Source organism: Sus scrofa, unplaced genomic scaffold, assembly GCF_000003025.6.
Source record: "Sus scrofa isolate TJ Tabasco breed Duroc unplaced genomic scaffold, Sscrofa11.1 Contig1948, whole genome shotgun sequence".
In the NCBI taxonomy this organism is placed as follows: domain Eukaryota; kingdom Metazoa; phylum Chordata; class Mammalia; order Artiodactyla; family Suidae; genus Sus; species Sus scrofa.
The window spans coordinates 36663-62186 of record NW_018084986.1 but is presented as its reverse complement, the minus strand read 5'-3'; the positions used below and the strand labels follow the sequence as shown (position 1 = coordinate 62186).

The following is a 25524-nucleotide window of genomic DNA, read 5'->3' as shown; positions in this document are numbered from 1 at the left end:
CCAAGGTCTAATTAATGGGAGAAATACAATATTAAAAAGCCCAACCGCAGCTGCACCCAAGTAGAGCTTTATCAAAAACAAAGATACTATTTTTATCTCCATCTGTCTGACTCCTGCATCTGCCACTCAACTAGCTCTGAACTCAGGGAGAAATTAAGGAGAATAAGTCAATTCCAATATTATATAAAACTGAGTATCATTTTTACACATTTTCAGTTATTTTATCCACCAAAACTTTAGGTTATGGTAAAAAATCGTATCAAGTTCCCTTACCTGCTGTTGATCTTGTAATGCATTTTGAGCTGTGTCCAAATGATTTTGAAGATCTGCTCTTTGAGCAGTTTTTGCTGCTTCTGCTGATAGTAATAATTCAGTTTTGGCTTTAATCTGTAACAAAATTTACACAGCATTTAGTTTATATTTAATTCTTGATTTCCCCCTTGCCTGAGTGCACATGACTTCTGTCACTAAATAATTTAAAAAATTTAAATCTTATGTCAGAAAACAAAGATTCAGGCATTAAGAAAATAAGTATGTGATAATTCCCCAAACAAGGATGAGTAAGGGAAAAGATTCCTAATATTTGGATAAAAGATAAAAATAAATCCCTATAAAACACCAAAACACTCTTCCCTCTCCACTGGGCATCCACATACTGAATTATTTGATACTCATCCAACAGATTATATTTTTTGAAAAATGAAATGGGTATCCTCTTTTTTTTCCAAATTTGAATAACTTATTGTATTATTTCTGATTTTCAATGGAATTATTCTTCTAAAAAAATTTAAGTGTTAGCAATGTTTCTAGTAACTTTCTTTACTACAGTATAGAGTAAGAAACCAATGATGAGAATGGAGAAAGAAATACATCTTAATTCCCACTCCTCGATGGACTCACTGAGCAAGATTTCCATATTGGCTTCTGAAAGAAAATATGCTAATATACATAATGGTACCATATAAGGGCTTTTTTTAATCAAAACTTTAAAGTAAAATTTAAAAATCAAATTCAAAATAATTCAAAGAAATGTAACAGAGATCTAATGGTATAATATCAAATTGCTTTAAACTTCAAAAACAACAAAAAGGGATTCATGAAAACAGAAAAGTGAAAAGACTTGGTGGTTTCAAGAGGAGAGAAAGAGGAAGGGGGAGGGGGAAGGAGAGAATGAGAGAGAGAGAGAGGCAAACAGAAAAGTTCAACAAACTTTCAAAACAGAACCTTAATTTAATTCCTATTCTTATTTGTTTTTCCATTAATAAGTAAGGCAGGAGAACAGGGTAGGGAGGGGGGAGAAACAGTTCAAAATGTGATCCTAAAACATGCTTTCTTCATACAAACTTCGTATTAAGTCACATAATTCAATATTACCTGTATGTCAAGCTGGGAGACCTTCTCCTTTCTTTCATTTAATTGATTATTTAATTCATTGATGCTGGCTTCTAGGGAGAGGACAGTCTTGTGCAGCTCTAAGAAGTGCCTTCTGCTCTTGCACCTGGTCATGCAAATTCTCCTGGGCCTTTAGTTGAGTTACCTACCATATAGGCAACACTCTAATTATAAAGGTCATGAATGATATAGTAAGAACGAAGAAACCCAAATTTAAGCAACATGAGAATGTTAAATTACTCTGACAGATTATCTCAACTTTTTGAGAAAAACTGTTCCCATCTTTCCAAAAATAAATAAACACGGACCACATGATAGTTCTATATTTAGTTTCCTGAGGACCCTCCATACTGTTGTTCCTTCCATAGTGGTTGTAGTGATTGACATTCCCACTGACAGTATAGGAGGGGTCCCTTTTCTCCACACCCTCTCCACATGTGTTATTTGTAGAATTATTAATGATGGCCATTCTCACTGGTGTGAGGTAGTACCTCACTGTAGTTTTGATCTGCATTTCTCTAACCATTAGTGATGCTGAGCATCTTTTCAATGTGCCTACTGCCCATCCATACATCTTCTTTGGGGAAATGTCTATTTAGGCCTTCTGCCCATTTTTCAATTGGGGTGGGCTGTTTTGTTGTTGTTCAGTTGTATGAGCTGTTCGTATCCATAAATATATTTGAAAAGCTGTGTGAAAGTGCTTGTCTGATGACTATCCTCTCTCATTTTAGGTTCTATTTCCATTGAATCATTTTTCTTTTGCTTATAGCTCATGTTTTCCACTTCTCTGTATGTCTAGTAATTTTTTGATGTTTGTGATGAGGCTAGATTTTGTTGTCTTCTTTCAACGAAGGTTGAATTTTGCCCCAGCAGGCAGTTAATACACTTGGTGGTCCAGCTGGATTCCTTCCAGGCTTGTTCCTATGTTTGTTAGGTGAGGTGTATGCTAGCTTTTACTCTAGGGCTAGTTTAGCTTTATTCTTAAGGTGTGACATTTCTGGGGTTTTTACTGAATGCCCTCAAGTGTTCAACCATGTCTTTCTTCTCTGACTGGCTGGAACTTGAACATATCCCAGCTCTGTGAGTTCTGATCATTTTTCAGCTGCAGCTCCTAATAATTTGTTCCACTGCCTGGCCTCATGGAATTCCTCCTTATAAGTGTAAAGCTCAGCATTCAGCTAAAGGCTCAAGTGGATCCCTATGTAGGTTTCTGGAGAATTTTCTCTATATTGTTCCATACTCTCATTGTTCCCCTTCTACCCTGCAAATTTGAGTTCAACCTCCCTCAACTTAAACCTCTCATTCCTTAGTTCAGTGAGACCACTGTGCTCTCTGTGGATTCCCCCACCTGCACCAGGCTGGAAAATGTCTCCAGGTCAAAAGTTGGAGATGTTCATTTCACCTGCTTTTCTTCTCTGAGATGAAAGCCCGATAGTGATTTTTGTTTGTTTTTTTGTTTGTTTGTTTGTTTTTGCTTTTTAGGGCCACTCCTGCAGCATATGCAAGTTCCCAGACTAGGGGCTGAATTGCAGCTATAGCCTCCACAGCATAGCCACAGCAACTCAGGATCTGAGCCACTTCTGTGATCTACACCACAGCGCATGGTAAACACCTGGATCCTTAACCCACCAAGCGAGGCCAGGGATCGAACCGGCATCCTCATGGATACTAGTCAGGTTCATTTCTGCTGAGCCACGAGGGGAACTCCCCTATAGTATTTCTTGTAAAATGTCTGAAAACAGTTATTTTATAGTTTTTCCCACTTTTCTGGCTGTTTAAAGTGGGAGGACTAAATAGCTTGCCAGTTATTCCAACACAGCTAGAAGCAGAAGGACATAGATTTATTTTTACCTACTCTTTTTAAAAAATTGTATAGGCTTTTCTGACATTTGTATAACATGCAATGTTACGTTGTATGCAACTTCCAACTAAAAACTAGGCTAAAGAATTCCTCATAAAACTGGTAGCCAAGGCTAACTTTGAAATGCAGAAAAAAGTTTTGTGTTATATTCTAATACCTAAATTAGAAAAGTGATATGGCCTACTGATACTTTTAAAACTTTTTCATTTAGATAATTATGATTCACCTATTGGGCAATTCTTCCCCAAAAGTGACACTAAATGCTTTACAGTTTGAAAACATATTGAGCTAATAAATTTTATGTTTCACTTAAACTAACATACAAATGTTAAAATAAGAAGTCTGCTTATCAAAATTGTTATTAACTATATATCCCAAAGACATGTACATTATCAAATATATGTATAACCACTACGTCTGGATATTAAGCAATACACAGAAATAACTAACACCTGATATAGTTTATAAATATATTCTGTTCCTTACTTTTCCTTTTCAAAACATCACAAAATGCCAAGAAGTAAGTCTAACTTCCCAGTGTGAACTAACTATACTTTTCCAATGAGTTAACATGGTTAAATGATTTGCTTATGGTCACACAGGTAATAAGTTACATCCTGGGGTGTGAACTGAGATTTCCTTTATCAAATCATGGTAAATAACTTATTTTCACTGCAATAGCAACCCACCTCTAAGGTAAATGAGACGGTTTTTTTCAGAAATACATAATAATTTTACAAGCACTAAAATGAACAGAATCATTTACATAAAGCACTTTGTAAGATTTAGAGAGATTAAAAATAAATTTTAGAAATAGAATACACTAGACAAGCTTACTTGTTCCTGTAATATATGGTTTTCTTCCTGCAACTGATTAAGAACAGCGGTCTCTCCTTCACCAGCCTGAGTTTTTGCATAAAATCTTCTCTTTCCTTTTCTAGGAAAGAAATATTTTCTTTACTCTCCTGTAATAAGGCTTCAAGGTTCTGGATCTTTTGGTCCTTATCACCAAATTGACGAAGCACTTTTTCCCAATCATTCTGTAAAGAATTGAAAATTACTACGTTAAAAATAGAGAACTTAAAGTTATTCCTCATTATTCCTCAAACAAAATGACTCATAATAAATTTTAAGATTCATACCTTTAGTCTTACATGTTTACTAATCATTACATTTTAATATGGCAAATATAAGTAAATAATTATGACAATATAGTTAACAACATAACGCTATATTTTACATATATTTATATATGGGGGAGAGCTATCCTCACAGCATGTGGAAGTTTTCCAGCCAAGGATCAAACCCAAGCCACAGCAGCAACCCAAGCCACTGCAGTGACAACACCAGATCCTTAGTCTGTTGCTCCACACAAGAACTCCTAAATCTACGTTACTAACAAACTAGAATTTAACCAAAAATCCCTTCGATTAACCACATGCTTACTCTAACACTCTAACCTCACCACCTACTGTAATCCTGTTTAATCCATTTCAGACGCATGGGACTCCTCATTATTTCTGATCACACCAGGCACAATCCCACCTCAGAGCCTTTGCACTGTTTCTTCTACCTGGCACCTTCCCTACAGAGTCACGTGGCTCATCCCCTGGCCTTCAAATATCTGCTCAAATGTCAGCTTCTCAATCACATCTACCCTGATCAGTACATTTACAATCGCAGCCTTGGAGGTCCCATTGTGGTACAGTGGAAGTGAATCTGACTAATATCCATGAGGATGCAGGTTCAATCCCTGGCCTCACTCAGTGGGTTCAGGACCCAGTGTTGCCATGAGCTGTGGTGTAGGTCGCAGACAAGGCTCACATCCTGTGTTTCTTTGGCTGTGGCAGCAGCTATGGCTCTCATTCTGACCCCTAGCCTGGGAACTTCCATATGTCATGAGCGCAGCCCTAAGAAAGAAACACAAATGCTCCTTTACCAATGCTTCCTCTCCTGAAGAGTTTTTTCTTCCCATAGCACTTATCTCTTCTAACATACTAAATAATTTACTTATTTTCCATGTGTATCTGCCTCCCTCCACCCCCTCACAAGAACATACACTCCATGAAGATGAGGATTTTTGCCTGTTTTATTCACTTATGTATCCAATACACATGAGCTCTAAGATATTTATTGAATGAATGGAAAAACAAGGGCTGCAGTCTAACAGACATACACTCATGAAGGTGCTTTCCAGTAACCCAGGAGGACCCTTCTATTGCTCCATCAAGCTTTCCTTCTTTTCTACTTTACCAAGGGCCTTCATGTTACCCAGCACATGTACAAACAGCCCACCTCTGGAACCACACCCTTGCATGTTTTGGGGCTACCTGACCCACAGCCTTTGCCTCTCTCTCCATCATTCCAGGAGAGCCAGAGAGCCTCCACCCAGAACAAGGCCCTAACAAGCCCTTCTGCAAATGTTACAGTAGCCCATCCCACCTTGCCGAGACAGAGTCAGCAACCACATAATACCCTCAACAATGTGTGCCAATATTAAAATAGGTGAAAACAGTTACTTTCAAACATGTTTCTCATCTATGCTTCCATCACAAAACAATGAAAAGCAACCAGGTTTACTCTGTGGTCATCCTCTGTTCCTGCCACTAATGACCCCTTTCTGCACATTGCACTAATCTTCTGGGACCACAGTGCAGGCCTGAGCTTTTTCCAGAACTAGCACTCTATTGCCAAGTCTACCTGAAATTTGGTTCTCCCTTTACAGGTACTGATTCCCCAACAGCCCCTTCTGATACATAAGGACCGTTCTGTTGGGCAAGCAGGAGGGGTTCACTTTTTCTAGATATTTTTTTTATCATCATTATTCTCAACCTCAAGTAAAAGCTTAATGATGCTTTGGGAAGTACGTCATTCATTTATTCTACGCTCTGTCCTGTGTTGCTATCTATATATCCCTACCTCATTCACTGAAGATTTGAGACCTGATTTAGTCTTTCTTTCAATCCCAATTTCTGCCAATTTCCTGGGAAGTACAAAATACATAGAGAATTAAGAGTACAGCCTCAACCTTTACATCATCTTAATTTCCTGGACCTCTATGCATTCCATTCAATCACTCACATGCAGGATCTTACAGACACTTGAAATTTTTCCAGATAAAAAACGTCAATCTATCCTACTCTGTGACCATACCTTCCTGACCATTTTTCAAGTTCATGACCTCGTTTCTGCTCTCCAGTGTCAGAGACACTGACCTCAATTTTCCGCTAGCTTTTTTAGCGTATGCCTAGCTTCCCTTGCTGAACCTCATGTATGGATGTGAACTAAGCTTAACTGTTTTTCATCTACATTCTCCATTTCCTTCTACCCCCAAATTTCCAACACAGCTGCCCCATAAAAGTCCAATCCTAGATCAGTGTTGCAATCTGCTTTCTCCACACCTACATTTCTAAACACTTTTAGAGCAAAATCACAAACTTCCACAGATTGGTGCCACCACAAATTTCTAGATTCCGTCCTCTATTATATACTCAGAATCACCTTTTCAATCCTGTCACTTGAATGGGTTGTCATCTTCAAACATTCCCCTGAAAAACCACGTAAAAACTTAATCTCCAAATTCTTAATCTCCGCCTATCTAACATTCAGCTAGCTATACTACTCAAACTTTATCCAAAAAGGGGAGAGGAGCAAATCTTCAGGAATGATCAACTATAGTTTTTATTCCCCTTACCTATGAAATTATATATACACATACATAATTTTAAATTTATTCAAATACATACACATTTCCTCATGCTTCAAAGGATATCTTTCACAGGCTAAGTTCAAACTTACCATTACCCACTGTATCAGTGACATCCTAACTCATCAATACCTTATTTCTTTAGTCACCTCCCATTCTCCAATATCCTCAATTATTACCTCTCTACCATTCCCTTAGTTCTAGACTATAAACATATTCAGGTATCTGTGGTTCTCAAAAACATTTCTTAAACCAAGTCCCACTTCAGTTTCTGCCCAGTCTTTATACAATTCACATTTAAATTTCAAAAGTAATGCATATTTACTTTCCCAACTCCTTCACCTCTCACTTACTCATCAAACAAAAAATCAGACATTCTTGGCTATCACTTCATTGAAATTATGTTTAACAAGGTCACTCATTCTCAACTGCCTAGTCTAATGGATATCTTTCATTTATCATACTGGGCATCCTCACCACACACCCACATCTGAAGTTGCTGATTACTCCCAACTTTTGATTCTCCCTAGTCCTTGGGCTTTCCCTCTGCAAGTTCTCCTTGATTACTCTGATCATTCTCTCTTTCTCTGGGCTCTTCTTCCTCCACTCGTCCATCCCCTAAATGCTACTGTTTCCCAAAATTCTTGTGTTACCAGTTGTCCACTTTTCTCACTATACTCTCACATCACATGTAATATTCCATTTACCCCATATATACAGATATCTCTCACAGATACTATATCTCCTTCAAGCTTTCAACTAGTATATCCCATAGGTGGCTCAAGACATGTCCAAAACAGAACTCATCATACTGTCCTATAAAACAGCCATCTTTCTCACATACACTAACACAGGTGATGATACTTCCATGCACCATGCACCCAATGTTACCAGTCTGGAAGTCATTCCCTTTCTCTCTGATTCCCTACAGCTATTAAGTCAGTAAGTCCTATTTATCTCCAAAATATTATTCATACTGGTCCCCATGATGCTTTTTTCAACAATCACATAAACTAAGGACATGATTGTTTTTCATCTAAATCACCACATATATTAGTCTTTAACTGATCCTGTCTCAGAATATTTTCTCCAAAATCCATCTTTCCTATAATCGCAAGAATAACCTATCTAAAGGTCACATCTTAAGACCATCAACACTCTTCTATCTTCAAGAAAGGCCTTCCATAAACTTACCCATGTCTAATACTCTGGCCTCTTCTCTAACTCATCTCTATATTATCCTTTAAGCTCCAGCAAAACCAAACCATTTAGGTCATATCAGCTTCAGCATTCTTTTCCTTGTAACTTCTACTTGGAGTATACTACTATTACCACCTATGCAACACAGAAACATCTACACACCTTTGCAAAGACTGCCCTTTCTATGGAAATTTTCAGTAACTTTTTTCCAGATTCTATCTGAGTTAAACAACGATCCTCTACACTATCACAATAATTGTATGTACATATGTACATCAGAATTACACTCACTGCATTTCTCTAATTTGTTTCTAAGCTATTTCATAATGGAGACTTTGCCTGGCCTCTGTGCCATCCTTTTCTTCTTCCTCATTAGGGAATAAGAACTCCACTCTTTGGAGAGATTGGAATAAAGAACTAAGACTGTCTAACTCAGCCCTTCACTCTCCCTTTAGTTCATGAGACAAACTGCCTAACAGAAAGTAAACGGCTGTCATTTCCAGGTTCGTCTGGGACTGAACGAACAAATTTCATTCTGGGGTACATTATGAGAAATACCCCTTGATTGCAGACCAGTGCCAAATCCTCTACCTCAGCTTTACATACCCTTTTCTTTGCTACTCTTTATGGTAAAACTAGAGTCATCTATATTCACTGTATCAATTTTTCTCCTCCCCTTTTCTCTGACGCTCTCCATTAGGCTTTGGCCCCTCCTTTTCTTTAAAAATTGCTCCTATCGATCAGTGTCATCCATGACCTCATGTTGTCAAATCCAATAGGATTCCCAGTCTTCACCATGCTTGACCTCCATCTTTCTGACCACTCCATTGGAAATCCTTGGAATCATCCTTGACTTCTCTCTCAATACCCCATATCAATCTATCAGTACATCTGTCAGCTTTACCTTTAAAGTATATTTAGAATCTGACTGTTTATCACTACCTGTATCATTTCCACTCTTATCCATTTCTCATCTGGATTACTACAGCAGTCTCTTCGTTAATTTCTTTTATTCTACTCATGTGCCCCTACAGTCTACTCTCAATGCAGGGGCCAGAGGAATCCTGTGAAATTACAAGTCAGATCATGCTATTCCATTGCTCAGAACCCTCCCAAAATTTCTCATCTCATCCACAGTAAAATCCTTAAAACTACCTGTGAGGTTCAACATGTTCTGATCCCTTGGGATCTCTGCACCACTTCTACCTCTCTCATCTCTCTCACTCCATGCACTGGATTCCTGATGTTCCTTAGACATGCTCCTGCCTCGGAGCCTGTTAATGAACTAATGCTCTTCTGATATCCACGTGGCTCACACCCTCCTTTCCTTCAGGCCTTTCATCTTCTTAGGGAGGCCTTCCCTGGAAACCCTATCGCTGCAGTCCCACCTCAATTCCCCAGGTACTTCCTCTTCCCTTTTCTCACTGCCATAGCATTTACAGCCATCTGACATACTACACATTTTGCCTATTTACCTGGGCTATTGTTTGCCTTCTTCACTAAGCTCCATGAGAGCAGACATTTTTGTTTGCTGTCTCTGAGGCCATATCCACAAAATCACTTCCTTGGCTGAGAGTAGACAGTAATACATATTTGTTGGACTGAATGAAATCAAAGAACAAATAAGTGAATATTCTCATCTCTATCCATCTGATTACCATGCCACTATCCAAACTCAGAAGGGAAAAAGAGGCCCGTTACTTATTACTTCCCTAAACTCCCGTACTGCTTCTGTGTGCATGTCATTAGACTACCTTTCCTAGATGGCAGGCATGACATCTTATGCAGCTTGATTTTCTGTGCTTACCACAGGGCCTGACACATGGTATTCGATAATATTCAACCAATTAACAAAAGACTGAAGAAGTAAATATAATGTCAAGGTCAAATTCATTTTAAACATTTGGGTACCACCTTACCCTTACAAAAATTTTTTCTTCCAATCATCTGAGCTATACTATAGAATTGATACAAATTTAACTCAATCTCTTATATCTTCTATACCTGCAACTCCAATGTTCATACGATAGTTCTGAAGCAGGGAAGGATATGACCAATAAACAGTAAGTTCTAATGAAGGAAATGTTATTTCTTGCTAACTAAACCAAGAAATTTTATCTACATTTTCAATTTTTCATAAAGGTATTTTAAATAAATAACACTAATTTTTACATATAAATAAGAATTTAAATATTTTAAAGAAATTTAATAAATCTGTTTAAAGAAATTTAATAAATTTAAATTTTATATAAGTAAACCTATAACAGGAAATAAATCTGTTTATAATAAACATTTAATGTTTTAGAAAAAATTTTCAACATAGTAACCAAAAGAAAAAGATTTTCTAATTTTCCAGATAATGAAATTTATCAAAACCCTTCATAATCAAGTACTCTGCATTAACTAATTTCACCACAACACAGGATAATTATTTGGTTAATTTTTCTTTAAAAGGATAAAAATTCAAATAGAATTTACCTGAGCTTCTCAAAGTTTTGCCGTAGTGCTTTGCTGAAGAGCTTGTTGTTCTTGATGCTGTTGCTTTGTTTTATCTAACTGATGCTGCAATTCTGTGGAATTTGTTACTTTTTCCTTCTGCTTAAAAAAAATGACAAAGGTATAATGCTACCATTTATAAATATCTGATATCACTTCAAATCTCACAATTCTAAAGTTTGAAGAGAAAACTAAATTCAGACAATAGATAGAATCAATTTTAAAAGCAACATTACTTATTACTTATAAAATCTTAATCCTATGATTAAGAAATTATTCCAGGTATAGATTCTTACCCTGAGAAGAATAAAATTCTCTTCTCCAGATTAGCATTTAGTTTATTATTGTTTTTATGTACTAATATGAACAAGGAATTGATTACATACAGATTGTTGTAACAATAATCTAAATAACAGTATCAGTATTTGTTCTACTTCTAATAAAAGACATAATCTGATGTAGATATCTTTGAGTTTAACCAAACAACAGTTACCATTTTCAGCAACTACAGCTTAAATTAGGATAGTATTCAATCTCATGCTTAATTAAAAAAAATCCTTAAATGCAAATTCAAAGTTCATATGCACCAACTACACGTCATCAATGCCCTCACCATCTGTTCATTTTTCAGTTTCATTAGAAACTCACTTTGGTTTTCTACTAGTGGGATAGGATATTTCCATACTGGGTGAGAAGACTCAAGCAGCCTGATAGAATCACCCTCAGAATTTTTCCTGCCTAAATTTTAAGAGTAGTCCTCTTTGTAATTTTCATTTCTTTTTTTTTTTTTTTTGGTCTTTTTTTTGGGGGGGGCACACCCATGGCATATGGAGGTTCCCAGGCTAGGGGTCAAATTGGAGCTACAGCTGGTGGCCTATGCCACAGCCACAGCCACACCAGTCCGAGCCATATCTGTGACCTACACCACAGCTCATGGCAACGCCGGATCCTTAACCCACTGAGCAAGGCCAGGGATGGAACCTGCAACCTGATGGTTCCTAGTTGGATTCATTTCCACTGCACCAAGACAGGAACTCCCCTTTTTGTAATTTTCAATGAGAGCTTTAAGGAATACAAACACAACAAAATGACTTAATGTAGTTAATAAGCAGGATGTTATTATTGGGGAGAAGTGAAAGACACAACTTAATGTTTTTAAAAAACCCAACTAAACACTTGAAAATAAAGACTGAACACAAAAATATTTAAGACGCCTCAAATCTAACAATAAATGTACTAAAAAAAACTCATTTAAATACAAACTTTTTCTAAACGAGAAAGTTTGAGGTGTAGATCAACCACTTGTTCTTTATCCATCAACTTTCCACTTGAAAGCTGCCTGTTCTTTCAGCATACCATGAGCTTCCCCTAGATGGCGCTCTGTCTCCAGAAGTTTGCTATGTAACTGTAGAAAAGGCAAAAAGTACGTACATATGTATAAACACACGTATACTCACCACCATCAATACCACTACCTACTTTCCAGTGTTTTATTTTTCACCAACATAAACATATTAATTTTCATGATACTTTGGAGGAAACTGAAATCCAACTGACTTTTAATCATATAACTGATGATGAATTACATAAAGCTATAATCGAACATCAGTTTTTAGGTATTTTGCTCCCTTTAAAAAAAAAGGGAACTTGAGGCTCTTGTTAAGACATAAATGTTGTAATCACTTAAGGAACTTAAAATAATTAAACTTAAAAATTAAGACACTTAAGGCACACTCAGTCCTACTCCACTTTAGTTTTTTTCTGTCTGTTTTTTGCTTTTTAGGGCCACACCCACAGCATATGGAATCTCCCAGGCTAGGGGTTGAATCAGAGCTGCAGATGCTGGCCTACACCACAGCCACAGCAATGCCAGATCCGAGCCATGTCTGCAACCTACACCACACTTTATGGCAACGCTGGATCTTTAATCCACTGAGTGAGGCCAGGAATCAAACACAGCATCCTCATGGATAGTAGTTGGATTCAATACCACTGAGCCACAATGGGAACTACCTCCACTGTACTTTTTTTTTTTAATTCCAGTGGTTCTTTTTGTCTTTCCATAGTTATGAACTACCAACACTGACGTCTTACATTTGGATACTGAATAGAGCACAACACATTCCAAGTCCTTGACATGGCACACAATTTCTAAATAAGACAGAGGAAAGAATATTTTCTTAAAATAGTAGGTGATTCTCCTTCATTAACTTTAAAATTGCTAGCAAGCTAAAACTAAAGGAGAACTTTGTCTTGGAGCTAAGAATTAGCACTTTTTCAAATTCCTAATTTTCTCTGAATCTACCAGAAATTACAGCCACTTTCTCTTGTGGGATTGGCCAGTAGTGGATCTATTTTAAAAAAAATTAAGGTAGTATTAATTTTACTTATTTACATATCTATATTTTTTTATGGCTGCACCCATGGCATATGTAAGCTCCCAGGCCAAGGATTGAGTCCAAGCTGCAGCTGGCAAGGTCAGATCCTTTAACCCACTGCACTGGACCAGGGATCAAATCCGCACCTCTGCCGTGACCTAAACCACTGAAGTTGTATTCTTAACCCACTGTGCCACAGCAGGAACTTCTATAATAATTTTAGAAGAATTACTGCACAAGTTCTGGGAGTGTAGAATAAAAAACAGAGGCATGGAGATAAGAATGCAAGACATTTGGCAAGGCTTATACACTGAGAGTGCTTCTACACTCCAGCCTCTTAACACATTAAATTGAAACTCAGCACACGCCTCAGCAAAACTGATTATTAGTAACAGGTACTCTACAATTACTTTCAATCAAATCTATTCATGTTAACTCTCAAAATACTAAGACTCTACATCCTTTGTGTCACATATACAATTACATGCTCTATATTTGCATATTTCTCCATAAAAATTCATAGCTGGCAAGGAAAAATAAAGTTATATCAGAAAAGTGGACACCTACTATTTTCCTGTGCTATGGAACAACTTGTGTATCAAAATATATCCTATCCTTAATAAAGAAAACTAAAGTGTATTTCTAATGTAAAACATACTTTCATCTAGCTAAAACAGCAATCAGTAACAAAGCGAAGGCATTAATTTTACTCTTGTCCTTAGCCAGCACACTGATGAATTTCTCCTTTTTCTTCTTCTTAAAATGCAGCGAATTAGCACTGTAATAGCTACCCAAACCCTCTTCTACTCATTACAAGAACTGGATCCAATCCTGAAATATATGAAAGCCTTCAAAGTAAACTCCTATTTCAAGCATCTAAGTGCTTCATCTCTTGTAAACAGGCATTACCCATTTAGTTCCTGAACTTGCTGGATCAGACTCTCCCAATATCATTATTAACACAGAGATAATCATCAGACTTCTCCCCTAGAAGTTTAGATTTAGTACATTTGAGCTGAAGCCCAGAAATCCATATTTTCATATCAAGAATCATATGACCTTAATTTCAGGAAAGTTCAGTAATCACTTGCCAAAAAGTAACACTTTAGGAGTTCTGTTTGTGGCTCAGAGGTTAAGGAACCCAAATAGGCTCCATGAGGATTCAGGTTAGATCCCTAGCCTTGCTCAGTGGGTTAAGGATCCCGCATTGCTATGGCGGTGGCTTAGGTCAGCAGCTGTAGCTCTGATTCAACCCCTAGCCTGGGAACTTCCATATGCCACAGGTGTGGCCCTAAAAAGGCAAAAGACAAAAAATAAATAAAAATTAAAAAAAATAAAAATAAAAAGCAGCCAATTCTCAGTTTCAATTACAAAGTACAATTACAGAGGAAACATTCAAAAACACCAATAGGCCTATGTCAGAGATAATGATTTTACTGAATCAAGGATAAGCCCTTGATATTTGTAATTTCTTAAGTCTCCCAGGTGATTCTCATGTGCAGACAGAATAAAGAATCACCAAATTAAAGGCAACTGCTGCCGAGAAGTGAAGATTTATAAAAGGGGTTATAATAAATATACTTATATCTAGACAGATATGTAATAAATAACTTTGTCATTCATTGCTATATAATTCCTAATAAATCCCTAATTTTTAAGAATTGAATCTCAAATCAAAGCTGCCCAAGGGTGCAAGCAGGCCAAAGTCACTTAAGCAATAACATCTATACCATCTTAGAGTAATTATGTTAAGGAAAAGAATAAATTAAAAATAAAAATAATATATGTTTGTATTATTAATAGAATGGTCTTTCCCAAAGTTACATTTTGAGATATTTCCATAGACATATATGTTCTCTAAGAAATTCAGTATGTAAAATTATATACATAATTCTTTATTCATTATAATTAAATAATGTTTACCAAGTGCCAGGCCTATTCTAAATGCTTCATGAATATTAACTAATTTAATCCTTATAATAACCCTATGTCCACAATAATAAGAATAACCCATAATTTTCTTCATTTGATAGATGAGCAAACTGAGATACAAACTAAATAACTTGTCAAAGCTTACACAGCTTGTAGGCCACAGAACTGGAACTCAGGCAGGGTTCTTAAATCCACACTTACAAAAACACTATGCTATTTGAGATGGCATGTTAGATCATTTTTAAAAATTAAGTTGGATATAGAGGTGGGGGAATGGGAGATACAAATTAGTGGGTATAATATAGGCTCAAGGAAATATTGTACAACACAGGCAATACAGCCAGTATTTTTAAAACTGTTTAAAATTTTTAAAAATTAACAAATTAAACTAATGACATCTAATTTTTTAATTACATAAGATCACAATCTATACATCTGTGGCTATTTTAGTGTGTTCACGAACACAAGAATATGAAGAATACAGGCTACTTCATTTTTCAAGTCCTTTGTTGACAATTGCCAAATATCTGTTTTTGGCAGGACTGAAATGGAAGCTAAGGAATCAGGAGAGAACAAAACAAATTCAGTTCATCCTCACAGTCTTTAAGGACATTGAAAGAAGGTTTAAGGTGAGGTTCACTTTCATTTTTCCAAACAGTATTTACTGAAAGCCCTAAGTATAGAGGTTGATAGAGTGCAGAATTAAAAAAAAAATCCTCAAATTAAAGAGCTCACACTCCAGTGGGAATGGTAGACAATATGCAAGTAAACAACTAATTATACAACATACAGTACTATAAAGAAGAAAGAAGACACTTGCTAAAATAAGCATTTCCAGAGTAAATGGAAAACAAGCTATTTAAATAGAGAGGTCCATGGAGTTCCTGTCGTGGCTCAATGGAAGTGAATCTGACTAGCATCCATGAGGATGCACGTCTGATCCCTGGCCTTGCTCAGTGGGTTAAGGATGCAGTGTTGCCATGAGCTGTGGTGTAGGTCACAGACGCAGCTCAGATTTGGTGTTGCTTGGCTGGATCTGGCCAGGAGCTGGATCTGGCTGGGGTGCAGGACAGCAGCTGCAGCTCCAATTCAACCCCTAGCCTGGGAACCTCCATATGCCACAGGTGTGGCCCTACAATAAATAAATAAAGTGGTCCTAGAAGGCTTTATTGAAGAAACAACACCTGAGTAAGCCTTAAGAACAACTGAAGTCAACAGAACACTAAGTCATTGGGTGCCCATGAGCCAGTGAGACTAGACTCGGCACAGAGGACAAGATATAAATAGTTATTGCACTTGGCTAGACCCTCCAGGATACTGTTGAATAGAAGTAGCGAAAAGTGGAGATCCTTGATCTCATGGGAGAGAACATTCAGATTCTCACCATTACACAAGGGGGAAGAAGAAAAATTTATTGGTCACTAATTCAGAGCCAACAATAGCATCCTGCTAAAGACCACCCTGACTTTGTTATGTGTGGACAGGACTGCAAGGGAACATGGGAAACTGAACATATTTGACAGAGACAAGATTCCAGAGTAAAAGGACTCAAGATCACCTCCTCTCACAAAAACACCAAAATTACAACTAACTGTTGAAGACCCATCAACAAAATAGACTGGAAGGTACCAAAAAAGACATCCTATATCCAAAGACACAAAAGAAGTCACATCAAGATAGTAGGAGGGGTGCTTTCATGATATAAACAATCTAGTCAGTGGGTGACCCACAGACTGGAAAATAACTACATTGCAGAGGCTCTTCTACAGGAGGGAAAATTTGGAGCTCCACATTGGGTTCCCATGCCTGGGGGGTCTGGCATTGGGAGGAGGATGCCCTGGAGCACTTGGCATTGAAGGCCAGTGAGGCTTAAGCACAGGAGCTCCACAGGACTCAGGGAGACACACAGGCTTTCATGTGCACTGGATCACAGGACAAAGCAGGGACTCTACAGGAATATGGATCAAGCCCACTGGGAGTTCTTGGAGGATCTCTTTGGAGAGCAGGGGTAGTCATGACTCACTGTGGGGGCAGGACATTGGAGACAGGGGTCCCAGAAATAATCATCTGTGTGAGCTCCCCTGAGGCTGCCACTTTGGAAAAATTTGGCCATACCCATCAGGGCTGAGAAGCCCCAGGCCAGACAACAAACAGGGTGGGAACACAGCTCCACACATCAGCAAATAGGCTGCCCCCAATCACACCCAGAGGCAAAGCCCCACCCACCAGAGGGATAAGAACCAGCTCCACCTACCAGGGGGCAGTCACCAGTCCCTGCCATCAGGAAGCCCCTGTATCAATCAACTTCACCCACAAACAGGCAGACTCCACAAGAAAGAGAGGCTACAACCCTCTAACCTGCAGAAAAGAGACCACACAAAAAGTTCTACAAAATGAAAAGTCAGAGAAACATGAGTCTGATGAAGGAACAAGACAAAACCCCAGAAGAACAGCTAAATGAAGTGGAGATAGGAAACCTGTCTGAAAAATACTTCAGAGTAATTCTAGTAAGGATGATCCAAGATTTGGGGAAAAAAATAGAGGCAAAGGTCGATGAATTAGAAGAAACATTCAAGAAAGGAATAGAAGATTTAAATATTCAACAAGCAGAGATGATCAACACAACAGCTGAAATACAAAATTCACTAGAAGAAAACAATAGCATGATACAGGAGGCAGAAGAACAAAAAAGCGAGGTGGAAGACAGACTGGTAGAAATCACTGATGTGGAACAGAATAAAGAAAAAAGAATGAAAAGAATTGAGGACAGTCTCAAAGAACTCAGGGACAACTTTAAATGCCCCAACATTTGCATTATAGGGGTTTGAGACGGAGGAGAGAGAAAGGGCCAGAGAAAATATTTGAAGAAATAATAGCTGAAAACTTCCCTAACATGGGAAAGGAATCACTCACTCAAATCCAGGAAGCACAACGAGTACCATATAGAATAAACCCAAGGAGAAACACACCAAGACACATATTAATCAAACTGTCCAACATTAAAGTCAAAGAGCAAATATTGAAAGCAACAAATAACATACAAGGGAACCCCCATAAGGTTATCAGCTGATTTTTCAGCAGAAACTCTGTGGGCCAGAAGGGAGTGGCATGATATATTTAAAGTGATGAAAGCAAAAAATATGCAACAAAGATTACTCTACCCAGCAAGGCTTTCTTTCAGATTTGAAGGAGAAGTCAAAACCTTTACAGACAAGCAAAGACTAAGAGAATTTAGTGCCACCAAACCAGCATTACAACAAGTATTAAAGGGACCTCTCTAGGCAGAAAGAAAAGGCCACAACTAGAAAGAAGAAAATTACAAATGAGGAGGCTCACCAGTAAAGGCAAACATCAGTAAAGGCAGGAAATCATCCACATATAAATATGCCACCAAAAGCAGCAATTGTGAGAATAGGAGGGTACAAATACAGGCTCCTGGAAATGCATTTGCAATTAAGAGACCAGCAACTTAAAGCAATCTCGTGTGTATATATAGACTCCTATATCAAAACGTCATGGTTACCACAAACCAAAAATCTACAATAGATGCAATTCAAACACAACACTAAAGATAGTCATCAAACCACAAGAGAACAAAATGGAAGAAAAAAGGCCAAGAGATAAAGGGCCAGAGAAAATCAACAAAAACAAATCCAAAACAATTAACAAAAGGCAGTAAGAACATACATATCAATAATGACCTTAAATGTAAATGGACTAAAGCTCCAACCAAAAGACATAGACTGGCTGAATGGATAGAAAAACAAGACCCATATATATGCTGTATAAACAAGATGTGGTGTGTGTACACACACACACACAATGGAAAATACTCAGCCATAAAAAGGAATAAAATAATACCACTTGCAGCAACATGGATGGGACCTATAGATACTAACTGAAGTTAGTGAAAGACATCACATGATATCACTTATATGTGGAATCTAAAAAAGATACAAATGAACTTATTGCAGGACAGAAACAGACTCATAGACTTTCTAAACAAACTTATGGTTACCAACGAAGACAGGTGGGGTGGGGGATGGCAGGAACTGGGGATTTGAAATTGGCACATGCACACTGTATTTTGAATGCCTGGCCAATGGGGACCTGCTCTACAGCACAGGGAACTCTACACAATCAATATTCTGTGATAATCTACATGGGGAAAGAATCTGAAAAAGAATGGATGTGGGTATATGTGTAACTGAATCACTTTCTTGTACAGCAGAAATGATCACAACTGGTAAGTCAGCTCTACTTCAATAAAATTTTTTAACATGGGGAAAAAAGAAAAAAAAAACAGCACACTAAGAAAAAACAAACAAAAAAACACAGGCCAAGTAAAAGGCAGGAAAGCACTTTGAAGTATTCATGTGTGCGAAGAACTGAAAGGAGATTAGCATGGTTTCACATGGTAAGAGATGAGCTTGAATACACAGTGTGGGCCACACTACATGCAGATGCTTCCATGACCAAGTAAGACAGCTGGATTCAATTCAAAGCCACCAAGGGGTGTTAAGCTGAGGAATAAATTGACATCCTTCCCATTTTTAAAAGGATGCTTCTGGCTTCTTTATGGAGAAGAGACTAAGGAAGTCCCTAGAAGAAAACTTGTAAAAAGCTAATACAGGGGCCCAGGTAAGCAATGGCAGCAGCTTCGATTAAGGGTGGCAGCAGCACTGATGAAGGAAGTGCACAGATTTGAGTTATACATTAATAGAAGAATGCAGACAGCATGCTGAAGGGAAGAAGGTAAGTGGTATCACTTCAAGGTCTTCAGTATGACCTCCTCACTTTGTACAGAATTGTGACTAAACCAAAATATTATGTGTGCATTTTTCTTTGTATAAAAATACAGAATAGGTCCTCAAAAATTCCTGATGCCTCTATACCTACTGACAACCAAATGAAACCCAAATTCCTCCCCCTGCTGCTCAAGATCCTACATAATACAGTTCTAAATGCGCTTTGCAATCAAAATAGTCCAGTGCCGTTACACACACCCTATCAGAGCATTTTCTTGCAATACTTCTTAGAACACTCCCTTGCCCTAGTTTACTATTCTGCCTGAAGACCCTCATGCCTTCAAACTGGTACCTATCCAAACACATCCAATAGTCACAATTTCAAGCCCCACCTCTCTCTCAGTTTTTCTTCATCACATAACAGAATAAAATAATTATACAATATGAAGTACTGTGGAGGGGAGGGTAAGAAAACAGGAGAGGAACTTTTCCAAATTTCCACAGTAAACTCATATTCTTTGATAGAGGATAGTACTTGCCTCATCCTCAATGAGATTTACATATTTTTTTGTCATTCTCTCTTTTTACAGCTGCACCTGTGGCATATGGAGGTTCCCAGGCTAGGGGTCCAATTGGAGCTGTAACTGCCAGCCTATGCCAGGGCCACAGCAATGAGGGATCTGAGCCACATCTGTGACCTGCACCACAGCTCACAGCAACACCAGAGTCTTAACCCACTGAGCGCAGTCAGGGATCGAACCTCTGCCCTCATGGATGTCAGCCAGGCTCGTTAACTGCTGAGCCACAGTAGCAACGCAAAGATTTACATAATTATTTAAGGCAGGTACTGTTTCCTTTTTCATCTCTCTATCTCCTAATAAATAAGGCATGGTATCTTTTAGAAACAGGAACTGCCCAATTTATTTATCTGAACTGAAAGTTAAGTATCTAAGTTATATTTAAGTTATTCACAGATATGCCCAAGCCTCTGTTTCCTTCCATTTTGAATGCCTACATTTCTTTCTTTCTTACTTACTCGCTAAAACATTTGCTGATCAACAAGCAAAATGCCAGAGAGCTGGGATAGAAACTGAGTAAAGACATAGTCTCTGCACCCAAAGAGTTCAGAGTCTAGTGAGGAAAGATACATAAGTTATGATAACATACCATACTATAGTTAGGAAAGCAATCAAGATGTGTACATGCTTAAGAAATCTCTGGAGGGGGTGGGGGTGAGAAGTGGCAATATGCAGAAAAAGATATCTGGAAAATTGACAGGTAAAATAAGTAATATTTATAAGGAGAAGAAAAATAGGAAGAGTATCGCAAGCTAAGAAGACAGAGGAGTCATGCCACAAAGCAAACCTCACTGATCTTTAAGTGAAAAGAGTTGAATATTATCAAAAAAGTGGCTGAGGACTTCAGTCTCCCTCAAACTACCATTTTTCTACCACTTTTAATGTTACCTATAAAAATAATTGGAACACAGAATTCAAAAATTCAGTTAGTGTCGGAGTTCCCATCATGGCTCAGTGGTAAGGAAACCAACTTGTATCCATGAGGATGAGGGTTCAATCCATGGCTTCACTGAATGAGTTAAAGATCCGGCACTGCCATGAGGAGTGGTGTAGGTCAGACACAGCTTGGATCTGATGCTGCGGTAGCTGTGGCGTATTCTGCCAGCTGCAGCTCTGATTCGGTCACTAGACAGGAAACTTCCATATGCCATGGGTACAGCACCCAAGAAACACAAATAAACAAATAAATAAATAAAACAAAAAAAGGAAGCAAAAAGAAAATTTGAGTTAGTGGAAAAGACAAAATTTTGTTTAAACTTCAACTGATAGATATTATTTATCTATAAAAAATAGTTGTTAGGACTAATTTGTTTTCTTCTCTTAAAATACCTAATTTTGGGAGTTCCCATTGTGGCTGTGGTTAATGAATCTGGCTAGGAACCATGAGGTGGCAGGTTTGATCCCTGGCCTTGCTCAGTGGGTTAAGGATCCGAAATTGCCACGAGCTGTGGTGTAGGTTGCAGACGAGGCTCAGATCCTGCATTGTGGTGTAGGTCAGTGGCTACAGTTCTGATTCGACCCCTAGCCTGGGAACTTCCATATGCCACTGGAGTGGCCCAAGAGATGGCAAACAGACTAAAAATAAAAAAAAAATAAGAAACCCTAATTTTTAGGGAGTTCCCATTGTGGCTCAGTGCTAATGAACCCGACTAGAATCCATGAGAGTGAGGGTTTGATCCCTAGCCTTGATCGGTGGGTTAAGGATCCAGCATTGCTGTGCTATAGGTCACAAATGTAGATAGGATCCTGTATTGCTGTGGCTGTGGTATAGGCCAGCAGCCACAGCTCCAATTTGACCCCTAATGTGGGAGCTTTGTTATGCTGCAGGTATGGCCCTAAGAAAATAAAAAGCAAAAAAAAAAAAAATCTAATTTTTATATTATTGGTTTAATAATATTTATATTTTGCTGGTGTTCCCATCGTGGCTCAGCAGAAACAAATCTGACCAGAAACCACGAGGTTGCAGGTTCGATCCGTGGCCTCGCTCAGTGGGTTAAGGATCTGGTGTTGCCGTGAGCTATGGTGTAGGTCACAGACACGGCTGGGATACTGCATTGCTATGGCTGTGGTGTCAGTTGGCAGTTGTAGCTCTGATTTGACTTCTAGCCTGGGAACCTCCATCTGCCTCAGGTGTGGCCCTAAAAATTAATAATAATAATAATAATTTGAAATTTTAGTGATGAGGAAATAAAAAAGATTCAGACGTTACAAAGAATTATCAAAAATTTGATTTATTTAAATAGCTAATACCTACTGAGTACTTACCATGGGCCCAGTACCACTTTAAGCAATTTATATGTATTAATTCATAAATACTTCACAATATTCATTTTCAAGGAATTTGAAATTTAAAAAATTAAGATTTGATGCAATACTACAGGTCATGAAAACTACAAATTAATTTTTTAATGAACTATATTTTCATCAAACAACCATCAAACACACTAAGAAGAAACCATATGGGGAATTACAATAAATAAAAATAACAGCTCTTATTGGATTAATTTCACTTTGAAGTTGTAACCCATGCTGCTCCTTTTCTTCTCTCTGTTGTTATAGCTGTTTAACATCTGCCTTAAGATGCTGGTACATGGTCTCCACTTCTGATAATTCTTCTTTGAGCATTTGAGTAGCTTTTCCCTTTTCACCCAACTCTGCCTATATTCTCTGGAGTGAAGTTTCAGATGCAGATAACCTTGACTAAAGCTCTTGACAATCTAGGTTTTTTTGATGAAGGCTTGCTTGTATATTCTTCTTACTCACACATTCTTCATTATGTTTCAACTCTGGGGACAGTCCAGTTCCTTCTTCAGCAAATTTTCAGTCAAGTTCTGAAATATCAGTTTGACAATTTACATCCTTTCCTAAATTTTAATTACTCTAATAAATCAATCTTCAGAGTGATACCATTTCTTAAAATGTTTTAGTCAATGCTGTAAAAAGAGTGAAAATATTCTAAACAAGAGGAATTAAATTATTAAACATTAAATGGTTTTATCCTGCATCCACTTGACTAAGCTGTACTAATGTAATTTAAGTACTGTAAAATTTCGATATAAAATGAAAAAAATAAAATCTACTAAGTAGAGTGTTTAGAGTATGCAGAATATCTATAACCTTGGGAGCACCGAGGGGGGCGAAGACCAGATTGAGCGCAGTGCTAGCGTAGGGGATGCGTGCGTGGGGCCTGCGTGTGTGCTGGGACAGGAGAGCAGAAGACTAAACTGAGGGACAACTGGAGACTCTGGGATTAAGGTAAGGATGTGCACTCTAGCTCCAGCTGCCAGGTTGAAGTTAGAGTGTAGAGGAGGGGAAGAGGGTGGAGGGGATCCCTTGAGGAGCTGAGGAAAGATGTCAGAAAGGGAGGGGGTGAGGCGGGAGTGCGGGGAGGGCCTTGGCGGTCAGGGACCGGGATGCGTGCAGTGCGGGTGTGGGGTTGCCTGCGTGGGGCGTGCCTGTGTGCTGGGGAGAGGAGAGAAGAAGAGAAAGCTGAGGGAAAAAGGGAGCCTGGAAGATTAAGGTGATGATATGGGCGAGCTGCAGCTGCCAGGTTGCAGTTAGCTTCAGAGTAGAGAATTGGAAGAGGGTGGAGGGGATCCCTTTGCAGAGTTGAAGCAAGGTCTTAAAAAGGGAGAGGGAAGTGGTAGTGCTGGGAGGGCCGTGGGGGGCGGGGCCCGGCTTGCCTGCTGTGCCTGCGTGGGTGTTTCATGCTTGGCGCCCGCGAGTGTGCCAGGGAAAGGAGAGCAGAGGAGAAAGCTGAGGGAAACTCGGAGCCTTGAGGATTAAGGTAAGGATGGACACTCTAGCTCTAGTTGACACGTTGAAGTTACATTCAAGGTAGAGAATGGGGGGAGGGGGAAGCGGTAGTGCTGGGAAGGCCGTGGGGGGCGTGGCCGGGCTTGCATGCTGTGTGTGCCTGTGGGTTGCCTGAGTGGGGCCTGCCTGTGTGCTGGGGAGAGGAGAGCAGAAGAGAAAGCTGAGGGAAACAGGGAGCCTGGGGGATTAAGGTAAGCATCTGAGCTGCATCTGCAACCTACAACACACCACAGCTACCACCGATGATGAATCCTTAATCCACAGAGTGAAGCCAGGAATTGAACCCACATCCTTACGGATACTAGTCAGGTTCAAAACCCCAATGAGCCACCACAGGAACTTCCTGATGAATTCACTTTTGACAAGTGTGCCAAGATAAGTCGATAGGGGAAAGAAGAGTCTTTTCTACAAGTGGTGCTGGAACAATTAGCCACAGATAAAGAATAAAACTGGATTCCCACTGCTATGACGTAAATGTTTGTGTCTCCTCAGAATCCATATGTTGAAATCCTAATCCACAGAAGTGATGGCGTTAGTATACGGGGCCTGTGAAAGATCAGGAGGTCATGAAGATGGAGCCCTCATAGATGGGATGATTGCTCTTATGAGAGAAAGTCCACAGGGCTCACAAATACCTTCTGCCCTGTGAGGAAAGAAACAAAGTCTGCAATGTGGAAGACATTCCTCACTCAACCCTGCTTATACCTGAATCTCAGAGTCCCAGCCTCCCAGACAGTGAGGAATAGATTTCTGTTGTTTATAAACCACCCAGTCTGTGGTATTTTGTTATAGAAACCTGAAAAGACTAAGATAGCTACCTTACATCATATGTAAAATTAATTCCATATGTATCAAAGTCAAAATACATGAGCCAAAACCATTGCTTCTTGGTATAAAATACAGGAGTAAATATTAGTAATCTTGGATTAGGCAAGTTTTAAAAAAATATGACACCGAAAATATAAACAACAAAAGGAAAATTAGATGAACTGAGTGTCATTAAAACTAAAGATGTGGTATAGATACAAAATGGACTATTACTTAGTCATTAAAAGGAAAGAAATAATGTCATTTGCAACATTAGATAGACCTAGATAGTATCATGCTAAGTGAAGTTAGACAGTGAGACACCAACATCATATGCTATCACTTATATGTGTCATCTAAATAAAAAGGATAAAATCATCATCTTTGCAGAACAGATACTGACTCACAGACTTTGAAAGAATTATGTATCCCAAAGGAGACTGGTTTGGGAGTGGGGGGATGGCCTGGTGGTTTGGGATGGAAACAATAAAAAGTTCAGTTTTGATGATCCTTTTACAACTATAAATGTAATAAAATCGATTGAGTTAAAAAAAACTGACACTGCTGTGCTTCAACGGACACAGTTAAGAAAATGAAGACAACACAGAGA

The 25524-nt window shown here is 38.5% G+C and overlaps 1 long non-coding RNA gene across 7 annotated transcripts; it reads right to left on the bottom strand.

Annotated features, from left to right (window-relative positions):
• Positions 1–247: 247 nt before the first annotated feature.
• On the bottom strand, positions 248–25179 carry LOC110258382. Of its 7 annotated transcripts, none has more exons than XR_002341136.1 (7): positions 22763–25179; positions 11915–12060; positions 10638–10757; positions 9635–9760; positions 4091–4293; positions 1375–1537; positions 248–387 (listed from the first exon to the last, which is right to left on the bottom strand). It is a non-coding gene; the product is annotated as an uncharacterized LOC110258382 (long non-coding RNA). The 7 variants fall into 7 exon arrangements; XR_002341133.1 differs by having other exon boundaries at positions 10638–10754; XR_002341135.1 differs by having other exon boundaries at positions 11919–12060.
• Between the last annotated feature and the right edge of the window lie 345 nt (positions 25180–25524).